This window comes from Ovis canadensis, chromosome 3, assembly GCF_042477335.2.
Source record: "Ovis canadensis isolate MfBH-ARS-UI-01 breed Bighorn chromosome 3, ARS-UI_OviCan_v2, whole genome shotgun sequence".
In the NCBI taxonomy this organism is placed as follows: domain Eukaryota; kingdom Metazoa; phylum Chordata; class Mammalia; order Artiodactyla; family Bovidae; genus Ovis; species Ovis canadensis.
Genome location: NC_091247.1, coordinates 149,602,614 through 149,618,541, shown reverse-complemented (window position 1 = coordinate 149,618,541; position 15,928 = coordinate 149,602,614).

The following is a 15,928-nucleotide window of genomic DNA, read 5'->3' as shown; positions in this document are numbered from 1 at the left end:
CCTGGAAGAAGCAAATATAAATTCTTTCTGGAGGAATGCACCTCTTAACTCTAGGCCTCAAAAATTCCCACTGATGAGGTTTATGGAACATATGCTTATGATAACAAAACTATAAAATTCAAGGAAAGAAGCAATAAAGAACATGAATCAGAAAAAAAAAAACCAAAGAAACAAAAAGCCAAACAAATTAAAAATTAAAGACAGCAGCCTCAGATGCACAAAACTATTAGATACTGTAATTATTGAATTACCATATTTAATGTGTCTAAATAAAAACAGTACTCAAAGTATGAGTACAGAAGAGAGATTTTTAAAAAACGAATAGGCAGATTTGAAAAGACTCAAATAGAAATTGAAGAATAATAATAACTATATTATTATTGATATGAAATATAGTTATTAATAACAAATATACTTCAAAGGAAAAGCATAAGGAATAGGTTAAACAACACATTAAACAAAGCTGAAGAGAGAATCAATAAACAGGAAGATATCTGAAGAAATCCAAGACTTAAGAAACATGGGATGTAGTGAGACAATTTAACAAATGTCTGCTTGGACTTGCAGAAGAAAAACAAAGAGAATGCAGAGGCACTATTTGTAGTGATAAAGCCTGGGAGTTACCCGGAAATGATAAAAGAACTATGAATCCTTGGAAGCATGGGGCCCAGAAAGTTCCAAGCAAGGTAAGTAAAGAGAAATCCACTTTAAGACATTTTGTAGTGGACTTTCAGAATACCAAAAACAAAAACAACCTCTTAAACACAGCCAAAGAGAAAAATCAGATTACCTATAGTAAAAAAAAGTTGACATCTAACTTCTTAAAAACAGCAATGTATACTAAAGAAAAACATCGACAGCCATCTTCACAGTGTAGAGAAAATACTTGTCAACCAAGTGTTGTGTACTTAGTAAAATTATCAAACTTGAGAATAACGTAAAAGATTTTTCAGATAAACAACACAGAGAAATTTGGGGATCAATAATACACCCTATATATGCAAGAAGGTCAAATGAGCATGAAAAATTATATAAACAATAGCAATACTGCAATAATATACCTAATATTGTGGGTGAACAGTGATAAAACCAAGACAATATGGTAATTAGAACTTCTTTGATTAAGTACGGATGTTAAAATTCTAGGTTAATAATTAAAATAAAAAGGAAGAATTTGTAATTCCAAGTGAATTTTGGGCAGAAACAAGAATGACAAAAAAATTACACAAAGATACAGGAAAAAAAAAAACTAGAAAATTTAGAAAGCACAAAATAAGAAACTAAGGATGAATGGAAATATATCAATAGTCATAACAAATGCATAATGGCTAAATTTTCTTGAAAGAACAAAATTGCCAGGCTGGGGAAGAAACAAAATTTAGATATAAGTTTAATTCAAGCGACACACCTAAAACAAGAGAATTTGGAAAAGTTGGAAGTGAAAGAACAGAGCAATAGACATACAGAAATGTTCAAACTCCGGTTATCAAAGGAATATAAATAATGGAAGCCTCCATACATGAAAAACTAAAAATTCATATTTGGCAAGAATGTGAGTACTACGGATGTTTATATGCTGCTGGATATATGTATAACAATGTTTGCAACAGCACTGCTTGTAATATCCTAAACTAGAAAAAACCCAAATGTCCCTGATTAAAACAATGAATAAATGTGGTATATTCATAAAATGGAATACTATGCAGCAAGAAAATGAAGGAAACAGCCATGCAAAATAGCAAATGTTATCATATTGAACTAAAAAAGAAATATACAAAAGAATACATAGGTAATGACACCAGTAATATATTTTCTTTTCCCCTTAAGGAAACCAGCTAACTTGCCCCAAATCACACAGTTGGAAAGTGGTGGAGATAGTATCCAAACCCAGGCCATTGACTCCAGAGATTGTCTTTAACCACTTGGCTATGTTGGCTGGGAACAGCAAAGATGGAGAAACCTGGAGATGCAAGGCAGGTTTGAGGGGACATGTGATCATGTACAGTAGACTTTGGGAAATATTAGTGATAAAGATGAAAAAGTACCTGGGAGGGGAAATAGAGCAAACTCTGAATGATAAATTGGAATAATTCTGTGTGTACTAGGGTGATACTGAAGTTTATGGGCAGAGAAATGACATAAGCTGTATTTTAGGAGAATCTGTCTGTTTTCATGGAGGAGGAACATTTACAGCATGAGGCAAGCAAGGTCTTTCAGCAGAAATTAGAAAGGACCTGAGCCAGAGAAATTTGGATAGAAGAGACATAGAAGAGGAAGGTGCTTTTCTGAGCAGGGTTGATACTTGATACATGATTAGATGTAAAGAGTGATTTGAAATTTCTGCATTGGGAAGAGGATGACATCATGAACCAAGATAAGGAATGAGAATGAAGAACTAGTATGTGGGGAAGATGAAGTCCTAGGTTGAATGTACTGACTCTAAGGCATCTATGAGATGGAAATACTTAGAGGTCCATTGCTGATGCTGGAAATGTGGCCTGGATTAGGAAACAAAATCAGCAAGAAAGGAAGGGCTAGAGATGCAGGCTTGGGCATCATTCTCTGTGGTGATGATGCAACGTGGGTAGCTACTGAGAAACATTTCCTCGGAGGAGGGAGATCTAATCCCAGAAGGAAAAGGTTAGAGGACGGAAGGAATGGGGACATGCAGACATCCAGTGTCTGCTGAACTTTTAAGAAGCTGGGTGGTGACAGAAAGGGAAGGAGAAAATGGTAAATCATCTAAAGGAATCCTTGAAACTCTGAGATGAGTACCTGCATTTCACAGATGAGAGAACTGAGACAGAGAGACTGGGACCACCCAGCTGAGTGGTAACGTCAGTATTTATGCAAAGTCAGAATGACCAGAATATACTTTTCAAACATGATAATGAAAACAAAGCAGGGTTTTCAGCAGTAGATGGTATTTCAGCATGCTGGTAGAATCAAGGGAGTGGGATTAAGAGAAGGATTGTGGGAAAAGAGCTCAAGGTCTAGCAGAAAAGGGCAAGTGCTGGGATGAACTAAGGGTAGAGGTAGGGTATTGAAAATGTTTTCCTATGAGACTAGACTGAAGGAAGGGAGATGGAGGTATTGGCATGTGGGTGGCAGGAAATCATGGGGGTCCATTTTGGGTGACTTGGTCTCATGATTTAGTTCTGGCAATCATCTGTTGAAGTAATGGGAGACCAGGGTAGCTTCGTGGCACTGAGCAGTAGCTCTGGTTTCAAACAACTGGGGGCCAGAGTGGCTGAAACAGTGGCTGTGCTGTCAGAAGCACATTACATGAGGTTAGGGGCTAATGTCAGTACATAAAGTAAAAATCACATATAATCAAAGTTACTTTTGAAAGATTCCTGAAGTCTCTTGTAAAGTACAGTATATATAGTTTTGTGTGCACTGTCCTGTCTCAGGAAGTCTGACAGAGCCAGCTTTGCCCCGAGAGATGAAACAGATGGCTATATCTTTGCATGAGCTCCAGAAAAGTGAATTGGCTTTCACTGGCCCTTAGGATGACCAAAGGGGGAAAAAAAAATATCCATGCAGGATAAGACTGTACTGCGCATGGAGGGGTTACAAGGAGAGCCTGTGTACATAGACCAGGGTGTGAATCCTGGTCTGACCTGTTAGCTGTGTGATAGTGAGCATGTTACCAGATGTTTTAAACTCCTTTACCAGATTTTTTCATTCTCAGTTTTTTTTTTTTTTTTGTAAAAATGATTAGCTTGGGACCGGGCATATATTAGATGCTCATGAACAGAGAATGAGAAAACATAAAGCTAAACAGTAAAATCAACTGGTGTGGACAAGTAAAGGAGGATGGAACCTAAATGAGAAAGCACATGATTGAGTTTACCCAGAATTGAGGGTCAGTGTTAATGCTTTGTTGGACACCACCATGTAAGGTCAAGAGTAATGGCACCAAGGAAAGATATGCCCATTTGAATGCAGAGTTCCAAAGAATAACAAAGAGAGATAAGAGAGCCTTCCTCAGTGATCAATGCAAAGAAATAGAGGAAAACAATAGAATGGGAAAGACTAGAGATCTCTTCAAGAAAATTAGAGATACCATGGGAACATTTCATGGGCTTGATAAAGGACAGAAATGGTATGGACCTAACAGAAGCAGAAGATATTAAGAAGAGGTGGCAAGAATACATGGAAGAACTGTACAAAAAAGAACTTCACAACCCAGATAATCACGATGGTGTGATCACTCACCTAGAGCCAGACATCCTGGAATGTGAAGTCAAGTGGGCCTTAGGAAGCATCACTATGAACAAAGCTAGTGGAGGTGATGGAATTCCCATTGAGCTATTTCAAATCCTGAAAGATGATGCTGTGAAAGTGCTGCACTCAATATGTCAGCAAATTTGGAAAACTCAGCAGTGGCCACAGGACTGGAAAAGGTCAGTTTTCATTCCAATTCCAAAGAAAGGCAATGCCAAAGAATACTCAAACTACTGCACAATTGCACTCATCTCACATGCTAGTAAAGTAATGCTCAAAATTCTCCAAGCCAGGCTTCAATGATACATGAACCATGAACTTCCAGATGTTCAAGCTGGTTTTAGAAAAGGCAGAAGAACCAGAGATCAAATTGCCAACATCTGCTGGATCATGGAAAAAGCAAGAGAGTTCCAGAAAAACATCTATTTCTGCTTTATTGACTGTGCCAAAGTCTTTGACTGTGTGGATCACAACAAACTGTGGAAAATTCTGAAAGAGATGGGAATACCAGACCACCTGACCTGCCTCTTGAGAAACCTGTATGCAGGTCAGGAAGTAACAGTTCGAACTGGACATGGAACGACAGACTGGTTCCAAATATGAAAAGGACGCCAAGGCTGTATAGTGTCACCCTGCTTATTTAACTTCTATGCAGAGTATATCATGAGAAACACTGGGTTGGAAGAAGCACAAGCTGGAATCAAGATTGTTGGGAGGAACATAAATAACCTCAGATATGCAGATGACACCACCCTTATGGCAGAAAGTGAAGAGGAACTAAAAAGCCTTTTTGATGAAAGTGAAAGAGAAGAGTTAAAAAGTTGGTTTAAGGCTCAACATTCAGAAAACTAAGATCATGGCATCCAGTCCCATCACTTCATGGCAAATAGATGGGGATACAGTGTCAGACTTAATTTTTTTTGGCTCCAAAATCACTGCAGATGGTGATTGCAGCCATGAAATTAAAAGACGCTTACTCCTTGGAAGGAAAGTTATGACCAACCTAGATAGCATATTAAAAAGCAGAGACATTACTTTGTCAACAAAGGTCTGTCTAGTCAAGACTATGGTTTTTCCAGTGGTCATGTATGGATGTGACAAAAAAGAAAGCTGAATGCCTAAGAACTGATGCTTTTGAACTGTGGTATTGGAGAAGACTCTTGAGAGTCCCTTGGACTACAAGGAGATCCAACCAGTCCATTCTAAAGGAGATCAGTCCTGGGTGTTCATTGGAAGGACTGATGTTGAAGCTGAAACTCCAATACTTTGGCCACCTGATGTGAAGAGCTGACTCATTTGAAAAGACCCTGTTGCTGGGAAAGATTGAAGTCAGGAGAAGAAATGGATGACATGGGATGAAATGCTGGATGACATCATCGACTCGATGGACATGAGTTTGGGTAAACTTCTACAGTTGATGATAGACAGGGAGGCCTGGCGTGCTGCAGTTCATGGGGTCGCAAAGAGTCGGACATGACTGTGACTGAACTGAAATGAATGGTACCAAAGCACTAATAGGAGAAAGTATTGAAAATAGTTGCCTTAGGAGACTACCTTGGATGTTTACAGAGAAGTGGGAGAAGCTAATACACAGAGAATTGAAAAGAGAATCAGGAACTGAAAGTCACAATGAGTTTTAAATGGAAAATCAGTTAGGATGAGAAAAAAAAGGAATTAAAGTTTGGGAGGTGATGGTGTAGGGGAAGAAAGACTTTTCCTCTAATATCTTAGGTTCTGCCTGGGGCCCACATTTTGAGTTGCAAAAGACAGGTTAACAGAAAAGAAAAATTACAAATTTTATTTGATATTAATATTTTATGTGGCACTGGGATTTCATAGGAAGAAATGAGAACCCCAAAGAAGCATTTAGACCTGGGGGCTTTCCTGTTTAATAAAGAGCAATAAATTGTGGAGACGTGATAAGACAAAAGAAAAAGAAGTTAGGGCCAGGGCCAGTAAAGGGTGGGAAAGTGACTAGGAAATAGATGGGGGAAGTTAAGTGTTGAGAAGTGTTACTTTAGTACGTAGGTTATTTTCAGCCTCATGTTGGCATCCACTCCCTGTCTCTGGTGATAAGAATGCTCTCTTCTTCCTGGTATAAGGAAAGCACCTTTTTCACTGGAACTCTTATGCCCTGCTTTTAGGTAGAAAGGGAGAGGGCACAGGACCCTTCCTGCACCTGCTATTTCTCAATTGCCTTCAGTTCAAAATAACTAATATGCTTAATTAATAATTATGTGTCATATTTGGGTGGCATGCTTTAGTGATCTTCAGGGGAGGTCAGAGATAGCATCTGGAGACTATCCTCTCTGACCTGGAGCCTTCCTTCCTCAGGACTGCCTTTCATAAACTTGGGGTAGTCAGAGACAAGAGAACACTTCCGGTCCAAAAGTCTGATTTGAACTGTGTGCTCAGGACGTTTCTCTGAGCATCATGAGAACCCCTTTATTTTGAAGAACAGCAGCACCACATGTGGTTCCATTAGATCTAGAACCAAGAGCACGGGGGTTGAACCATATCTTCTAAAATCAATTGCTGGCTCTTCTGCTGGCCAGCTGTGTGGCCTTGGTCAAGAGGACTAACCTCTGTCCCTCAGTTTTCCCATTTGTGAAAGGAGAGTCAAAGTGGCTACTGAGAGGCATATGTGAGCAACCCATGGTAAACTCTGATGAGCTCTCAGATAATGCTTGATAAGTGAGTTGTTACTTTATTATGAAAATGGGATAAAGCTCATTGACTGAGCTTTTGGGGTGGAGCTGGTTCTAGTTTCATTGTCTAGTCTGCTTTTAATCAATGCTGGGGACTTTGGAGTTTGCTGGCTGGGATTAAAAGGGCCATCTGTAGCAGTGGAGCACACTGTGCTCTGTCAAGGGAATGACCCTGGGTGGGATGAAGGGTTTAGTCTGTGCCTGTAAGCTTAGAAACCCCATGATCAGTACGACTGGGAAATGTTACTATCTGCTGGCACCTTTTCTTCATCATCATGGCGACAGACAGAGCTCTTCCCCACTCTTTTTTTCTGGAGTTTTTTTCATCCCTATAGGGGAAATCTATTCCCAGCTCCTGGATTACCCTTACAGGCAGACCTGTACAATTGCACCTATTGTTTTTTTTTTTTTTTGGTCATAGTTTTAACTTAAAAAATAAAATAAAATCTGTATAGTTTGCAGCCTGATGACTGTTTCTGTAACAACCATCACTGTAACAGAGATAGTGTCACCCAAGGAATGAATAATTTAACAGGAAAATCAGAATCTCAATATAAGCTTCTTTAAAAAGATTTTTCTGAATGGAAGGTGAGATAATCTGTTTGGTGTAGAATAAATTAACCCTTTCTTTTGTGTCCAGAACTTCTTGGAGGATTGTTCGTATCTTATAAGAGTGAAGTTAAAACAATTAGGCATTAGCTCTTCCCAGGTGGCTCAGTGGTAAAGAATCTCCCTGCCAGTGCAACAGACACAGGAGATGTGGGTTTGATCCCTGAGTCAGGAGGATCTCCTAGAATAGGAAAGAGGCAACCCAATCCAGTAGTTTTGCCTGGAGAATCCCATGGACAGAGGAATCTGGCAGGCTACCGTCCATGGGGTCACAGAGTTGGACACAACTGAGCGACGGAAAAACAAAAACATAAATATATAAAAGAGCGTCCATGCAAGATGTTCTTGTTGTATGAAAAGTCCTCTGAATGGTTAGTGCAACAACCTGTCTACCAGTCTAGTTTTTAGAAATGTCTTTCACACATAGAGCTCGATTCTAGAACTCTCTGCGGTCACATCAACCCTGACTCTTACTGATTGGAAAACCAAGCTGCTTCAATTCCTTACATGAGGTTCAGAAACTAACTCTGATGAGACTCTAGCACAGCATGCTCTTAAAGTTAGGATGGGGCAGAAACCAGTCTTGTGCTGCATTTTTCTTATATACCAACAGTGTTTGCCAGTGTTTCTTAATGGAAAATAGGAAAGGCAAAGTGCTAAATATTGGTATTGCCAAGCTCCAGAGGTGTTAAGGAAAATGTGGGGCCTCTATGAAATGCAAGTTGAAATGAAGAGGAAAGATGATGCATAGTTTAATAAATGATTATAATTTTTGACTGTAAAAATTCTTTTTGAGTTAGATATCTGGAGAGCAGTAGCCAAGTAGTGGTAATAGAGTTTAAAGAAGAAAACATGTTTTTGGTTTCAGTATCTCTTTTAAATCATGCCTGGAAATAAGGAGTGGATGTTTGGGTCTGCAGCTGGGAGGTCAAAAGGCCAGTGGAGAAGAGGTTCTTTTTTATTGTAAACATGTGAATTAATCATGACTCAAAAATGGAACTGGAAGAAAACTTGCAGCTGGAAAAGGAAATAAAAGGAAAAAAAAATGTTTTAATTTATTTATTTGTATAAACACACATGCAGTATAAATATGTCCTGATACTCACCAGCTAGTTCTTGAAAATCATAACCTGAAAAGTAGAAGCAATAGTGGGTTGAAAAGTGGGAAGAAAATCCAGCATTCCTATTTCTACTTTGGGCTCAGTTCACCTAGAATTTGTGCTTAAGTTGGAGTCTTCTTAACAGATTTTAGTACAAAAGGCTTTCCTCACCCCTATTCACACCCCAAATCTGATACATTTCCAAGAGTAGGAGTTAAATTCAATGCCATGTGAGTTCTTATGTGGCAGATTCTCAAAGCTGTAAGAGGGCAGAAGCCACAGAGGAACACTGAACCAGCAGGGGGATAAATGGTTCTTCTCTGCTTTGAAGTATTTTTCTTTTCAAAATTTGATCTAGCTTTCTGTCTACCTATCTATCACCTATCTTTACCACAGTATAATGTACAAAGACATGTCTACCAACTTTACCCTATTTTTTTTTTCCTTCTGAATTAGACTTTCAGAGTTTACAACCCTGAAAACTGATTCTAGTCAATGTGGTTAGTTCTCCTTCACAATTACTGGCTACTCCAGAGGGCTGGGGTCAGAGGCTTGATTAAATAAATTACAGTTTCAAGTCCCTTTCAATAAACCATGTCAGGCTTTAGGCAACCCCAAACAATGCTCCCTGTTTTAACCCATAATGGGCAGTTGAGTTCAGTAAATGCCCTAATCACTGCAGCATAAATATTTATGGGAGAATTTTTCCAATTAAGGTAGAAGCTTGTTTAGATGCTATCAGTTTAGAGAGGGCTTTTCCAACAAGAAAATTACTGTTAAAAGACATCAGGAAATGGTTAAACTCCAGAAGGCTAAAAGGTCAGTGAGTCTGCAAATGCACTGGGGCTGTGGTTCTGTTACCACTGTCTACATGCATTAACTGCCCCCCACCCCCCCCCCCCCCCCGCCAACTCCTTTAAATGGGGATTAAAAAATAGCCCTTTGTACCTAGGGAAAAAATGTTGGTTCATGCATATAAAAAATATTTATGTTGAGAAATAAAAATGTGAGCCATGACTCAAACAGATTTAGTGTTATCCCAACTTTTACAACAGGCTGTACATAGGTCTTGCTTGTTTGTTGGGTTAGAGTATGGAGGAGGGTGCTGATAATGGTATTGAATGATTTTCATAGCAGATGCTGTCAGCATGGACTTTAAGGATCTCTGTTGCACACAATCTACAGAGATATGTAAACATGTGTTTTGTGAGCCCTATTATCAAGAAAGAGCTGTATAAAATCTGAAATGAGGGATACAAGCAGAAAAACTCCCAGAGGAGGAGAATATGTGATCTCAGTGGGAATTCGTTACTCTACCAAACAATGTAGATACATGTCTACCATATGGTATTTTACTCTAGGGAAAAAAGAAAAAGAAAAAGAAAGTGGGAAAAAACAATTCCCATAGAATGCGAATACAAAATACCTTCGCCTGAAAATAAACGTGCCAAGTTTATAGCAGAAGAAACACAGGAGAGTATCCTAGGTCATACTATTGGAGCTGGAATAGTTATAGAAGCCTTGCCATCTGATTTTGATTTTCCTTAGACGATGGAATCAAGTGTTAAAGATTAAGGTCGAAAGTGAAGTGAAAGTATTAGTCACACAGCCGTGTCCGTCTCTTTGCGACCCCATGAACTGTAGCCTGCCAGGCTCCTCTGTCCGTGGAATTTTCCAGGCAAGAATACTGGAGTGGGTTGCCATTCCCTTCTCTGGGGAATCTTCCCAACCCAGGGATCGAACCCATTGCAGCTGGATTCTTTACCAGCTGAGTCACCAGGGAAGCCCAAAAGATTAAGGTTATGTAGTAACAATTTCAATAGTTAGCTATGGCAAAAAAACACAGCATAAACCACATAAGATGGTGAAGACTGGTCTATATTCAGATAACTTGGGTTTCTGGAAGCCAAAGGTATGAATGATTCTTTCTAAGTCACAGCTGTGGCCAAACCAAAAGGCAATGAGACACTTGAAAAAAAATATGAGACCACAAAGAGAGGCATTTGCCATTTCATAATTAAACTGGAAAGACACTTCACTTCGATCCCCTGTCCAATCCCTACATCTATCTCCATCCTCAGAGTGAACCTGAAGATGGCCCCTGAGCTTAATCTTAGCAATGACTTTGGCTTTTGCCCCAACTGCCCTTTTCCTTCTAGGACTGTGAGTTAAGCAAGCCAGCGCCTGGAACTGTACAGGTAATGGAGCCCAAGGGTTTCCTGGAGTAGTCCTTCAACCAAGAACCTGTGCAACCTGCAGCTGCACAGAGCGTGGCTTTGAGAGAGAGCCACTCTGAAACCGTGACATTCTGTCAGAGCTGACTCAGGTTCTGCAGGGGACATCCCTGGCGCCTGCAGAGTGCAGGGCAGGTTGTCTACTAAAATTTCGCCCCACTGGGGTTGACTTTGGGCAGGGAATTTGAAGTAAAACATTTCTAATATTTATTGTTCCTGCCCTTCTTATTCTCTCTTTTTAAAATAGCATATGTTCTTATATTTCCCCTTGTATATTTTAACTTAATGATATTAGTTGCTACAGATTGAATTTTTCTCAAGAGGGAAACTGAAGCATGATGAACTCCACTTCAGTTCAGTTCAATTCAGTCGCTCAGTCATGTCTCACTCTTTGCGACCTCATGAATTGCAGCATGCCAGGCCTCCCTGTCTATCACCAACTACAAGAGCTTGCTCAAACTCATGTCCATCAAGTCGGTGATGCCATCCAACCATCTCATCCTCTGTCTTCCCCTTCTCCTCCTGCCTTCAATCTTTCCCAGCATTAGGTTCTTTTCCAAGGAGTCAGTTCTTTGCATCAGGTGGCCAAAATATTGGAGTGTCAGCTTCAGCATCAGTCCTTTCAATGAATATTCAGGACTGGTTTCCTTTAGGATGGACTGGTTGGATCTCCTTGCAGTCCAAAGGACTCTCAAGAGTCTTCTCCAATACCACAGTTCAAAAGTATCAATTCTTCGGCACTTAGCTTTTTTATAGTCCAACTCTCACATCCATACATGCCTGCTGGACAAACCACTGCTGGAACTCCACTTAACTGGGTTCATAAAACTGTTAGACACTGGTGAAGGGAGCCAGTTACACAAACTTACGTGTATGCCAACTGCTAAGTCACTTCAGTTGTGTCTGATTCTGTGTGACCCTATGGACTGTAGCCCTCCAGGCTCCTCTGTCCACTGGATTCTCCAGGCAAGAATACTGGAATTGCTTACAATGCCCCCGTCCAGGGACTCTTCCTAACCCAGGGATTGAACCCTTGCCTCTTAATGTCTGCCTGCATTGGCAGGTGGGTTCTTTACCACTAATGCTGAGCAAATTCTTATTCTACACAGACTTGTCTCCGTTATGTAAAAACACGTTATAGTTGGAGAAGTGGAGTGTCCAGTTAGAAGAGACCATGTTCTATAGTATGCACGCTAGAAGTCTGCTCAGATCTCTGGCCTAGATTTCAAACAAGATGTACTTCTTTTTAAATGCTGATTTGGCTTATGAACTATCAACTGAGAAATAATTTTGAAAGTTCTTCTAAATTAGATCTCTCAGATAGGTGGAGATTTGAGGTTAAAGCTGATTCACTTTGGTTTTCTCATTTCCTATCTAAATTGTTTTAAAGATCAACAAAGTGAGGTTGATGACTGCTTTAGGAAAAGACTATGGAATAGGCTGAAGACTCACCACTAATTAAGAAAAGGAAGCTAATCTTCTTTTTGCATCTTCTTAGGTCTGTTTGAAGAAACTATCACAGACAATTTTAAGGGCTTTGGCAGGAATGCTGGATCCTTGTGATGATCACACTGGGGTTTTGGTGGACTGGCTATTTCCTTCCTTGTCTACAGCTAATGAATATTGCAGTCTTGACCGTCTGTAACATGCAATAATATTTTCTTTTCCTGACATAAGGTCTTTAGCATGAGTACTTAAATAAGTACTTTTCAAAACGGGTATTTTATTATAAAAACTGTAATCTGTCCTTTAAAAATAAGCCCACAGATTGTAAGAACAAGTAGAATCTTTTCAGTGTTAGTGTTAGTCTCTTAGTTGTGTCCGACTCTCTGTGACCTCATGAACTGTAGCCCGCCAAGCGTCTCTGTCCATGGAATTCTCCAGGCAAGGATGCTAGAGTGGGTAGCCATTTCTCTCTCCATGGGATCTTCCTGAGCCAGGGATGGAACCTGACCCACCTATATTGCAGGTGGATTCTTTACCATCTGAGCCACCAGAGGAACCCAGAAATTTTTAGGTTTCAGCATATAACATGTGGCAACACTTCTCCATTCAGGAAGTTTTCAAAGCGGTTCTTTGCACATTCTTAATGTTGGTGTATTAATCTCTCTCTCCAAGTTAAGTGAAGGAAAAGCAAAGAGAACATGCTGGGTTAACTCTCTTTTATGTTCTGACCCTAAAGGTTGAAAAGAAGTTATTCTTGTTGATAATATGCTGTGATTCAAATTAGGAGAGGTTTTAAAAAAAATTTTTTTTTACAGATAAGTGGGGCACTGTTTAACATATTATTCATTGCTTGTGCAGTGGCGATGACTAGCCCCAAATAAATAACTAAACCATGGAATCACCCATAAAATAACAAAATCAGAACATGCATGAGATGTCTTAGGAAGTCTGCTCTTTGTGTGCAGATAAATGAACCCATCTGAGACAGCACTGAATCAAGCCAGGATTCCATTTCAACATAATGAGCTTGAGTCTATGGTGGACCAGTTGGCCAAGACTTTTGAGTAAACTTTTCAGATCCAAAAATCAAATCAATTCCCAAGGATTCGGGGCTCTTTTAGTGCAGTGTGGAACTGAGTAGTGTTCTGCACACTTGGATAAATAAGAACTACACTCAAGAAATTTGGGTTCGGGATCTAATAGCAATTTCACATAATTTCTCCCTCTCTTTTTGCTTTGTTCCTTTTGTTTTATTCTCATGGAAACTACCAATTATGAGGGAATCCTAAATTTGTTGTTAATGTAAGTTTGTGTTATATTAGTCAAAGTGATGTAAAAGAAAGAATAGTTTTCATAAAATTGATGTAATTGAATGCAAAATTTGAGAGTACTATTGAATTTCTCATGGTGTGTGTTTGTTTGTTTCCCAAAGTTTACCATTTATTTATTTATTTATTTATTTTTTTACTTTACAATACTGTATTGGTTTTGCCATACATTGACATGAATCCGCCATGGGTGTACATGAGTTCCCAACCCTGAAACCCCCTCCCACCACCCTCTCCATATCATCCCTCTGGGTCATCCCAGTGCACCAGCCCCAAGCATCCTGTTTCCTGTATTGAACCTAGACTGGAGATTTGTTTCTTACATGGTAGTATACTTGTTTCAATGCCATTCTCCCAAATCATCCCACCCTCTCCCTCTCCCACAGAGTCCAAAAGTCTGTTCTATACATCTGTGTCTCTTTTGCTGTCTCGCATACAGGGTTATCATTGCCATCTTTCTAAATTCCATATATATGTGTTAGTATACTGTATTGGTGTTTTTCTTTCTGGCTTACTTCACTCTGTATAAGAGGCTCCAGTTTCATCCACGTCATTAGAACTGATTCAAATGTATTCTTTTTAATGGCTGAGTAATACTCCATTGTGTATATGTACCACAGCTTTCTTATCCATTTGTCTGCTGATGGACATCTAGGTTGTTTCCATGTCCTGGCTATTATAAACAGTGCTGCGATGAACATTGGGGTACACGTGTCATTTTTGACTCTGAGGCATGCAAGATCTTAGTTCTCCAACCAGAGTTGGAACCCAGGTCCCCTGCAGTGGAAGTGAAGTGGGCCTTAGGAAGCATTACTACAAACAGAGCTAGTGGAGGTGATGGAATTCCAGCTGAGCCTTTGCAAATCCTAAAAGATGGTGCTATTAAAGTGCTACACTTAGTATGTCAGCAAATTTGGAAAACTCACAGTGGCCATGGGACTGGAAAAAGTAAGTTTTCATTCTGACCCCAAATAAGGGCTATGCCAAAGGATGTTCAAACTACTGTACAATTGTGCTCATTCCGTATGCTAGCAAGGTTATGTTCAAAATCCTTCAATATAGGCTTCAGCAATACGTGAACAGAGAACTTCCAGTTATACAAGCTGGGTTTATAAAAGGCAGAGGAGCCAGAGATCAAATTGCCAATGTTCACTCTATCATAGAGAAAGGAAGGGAATTCCAGGAAAACATTTACTTCTGCTTCATTGACTATACTAAATTTTTTGACTGTGTAGATCACAACAAACTGGGGAAAATTCTTAAAGAGATGGGAATAGCAGACCACTTTACCTGTCTCCTGAGAAACCTGTATGCAGATCAAGAAGCAACAGTTAGAACCAGACATGGAACAATGGACTAATTCAAAATTGGAGAAGGAGTATAACAAGACTGTATGTTGTCACTCTGCTTATTTAACTTAAATACAGAGTCCATCATGGGAAATGCTGGGCTGGATGAAGCACAAGCTGGAATCAAGATTGCTGGGAGAAATATCAACAACCTCAGATAGGTACTCTAATGACAGAAAGCAAAGAGGAACTAAAGACCCCCTTGATGAAGATGAAAGAGGAGAGTGAAAAAGCTGGTTTGAAACTTAACATTCAAAAATCTAAGGTCATGGTATCCAGTCCCATCGCTTCATGGCAGATAGATGGGGAAAAGTGGAAACAGTGACAGATTTTCTTTTCTTGAGCTCCAGAATCACTGTGGATGGTGACTGCAGCCATGAAATTAAAAGATGCCTGCTCCTTTGAAGGAAAGCTGTGGCAAACCTAGAAAGCAAGTTTAAAAGCAGAGACATCACTTTGCTGACAAAGGTCTGTATAATCAAAACTACAGTTTTTCAAGTAGTTATGTACAGATGTGAGAACTGGACCATAAAGAAGACTGAGTGCTGGAGAAATGATCCTTTCAAATTGTGCTGGAGAAGATTCTTGAGATCCCCCTGGACTGCAATCAAACCTAAAGGAAATCAACCCTGAATATTCATTGGAAAGACTGATGCTGTCTGATGTGAAGACTCAGCTCATTGGAAAAGTCCCTGATGTTGGGAAAGATTGAGGGCAGGAGGAGAAGGGGACGACAGAGGATGAGATGGTTAGATAGCATCACTGACTCATTGGACATGAATTTGAGCAAACTCTGGGAGATAGTGAAGGACAGGGAAGCCTGGCATGCTACAGTCCATGGGGGTCACAAAGAATTGGATACAACCTAGAGACTGAACAGAATATATGAAAGTAAAGCCACTAGATTACCAAAATCAGTTTGCA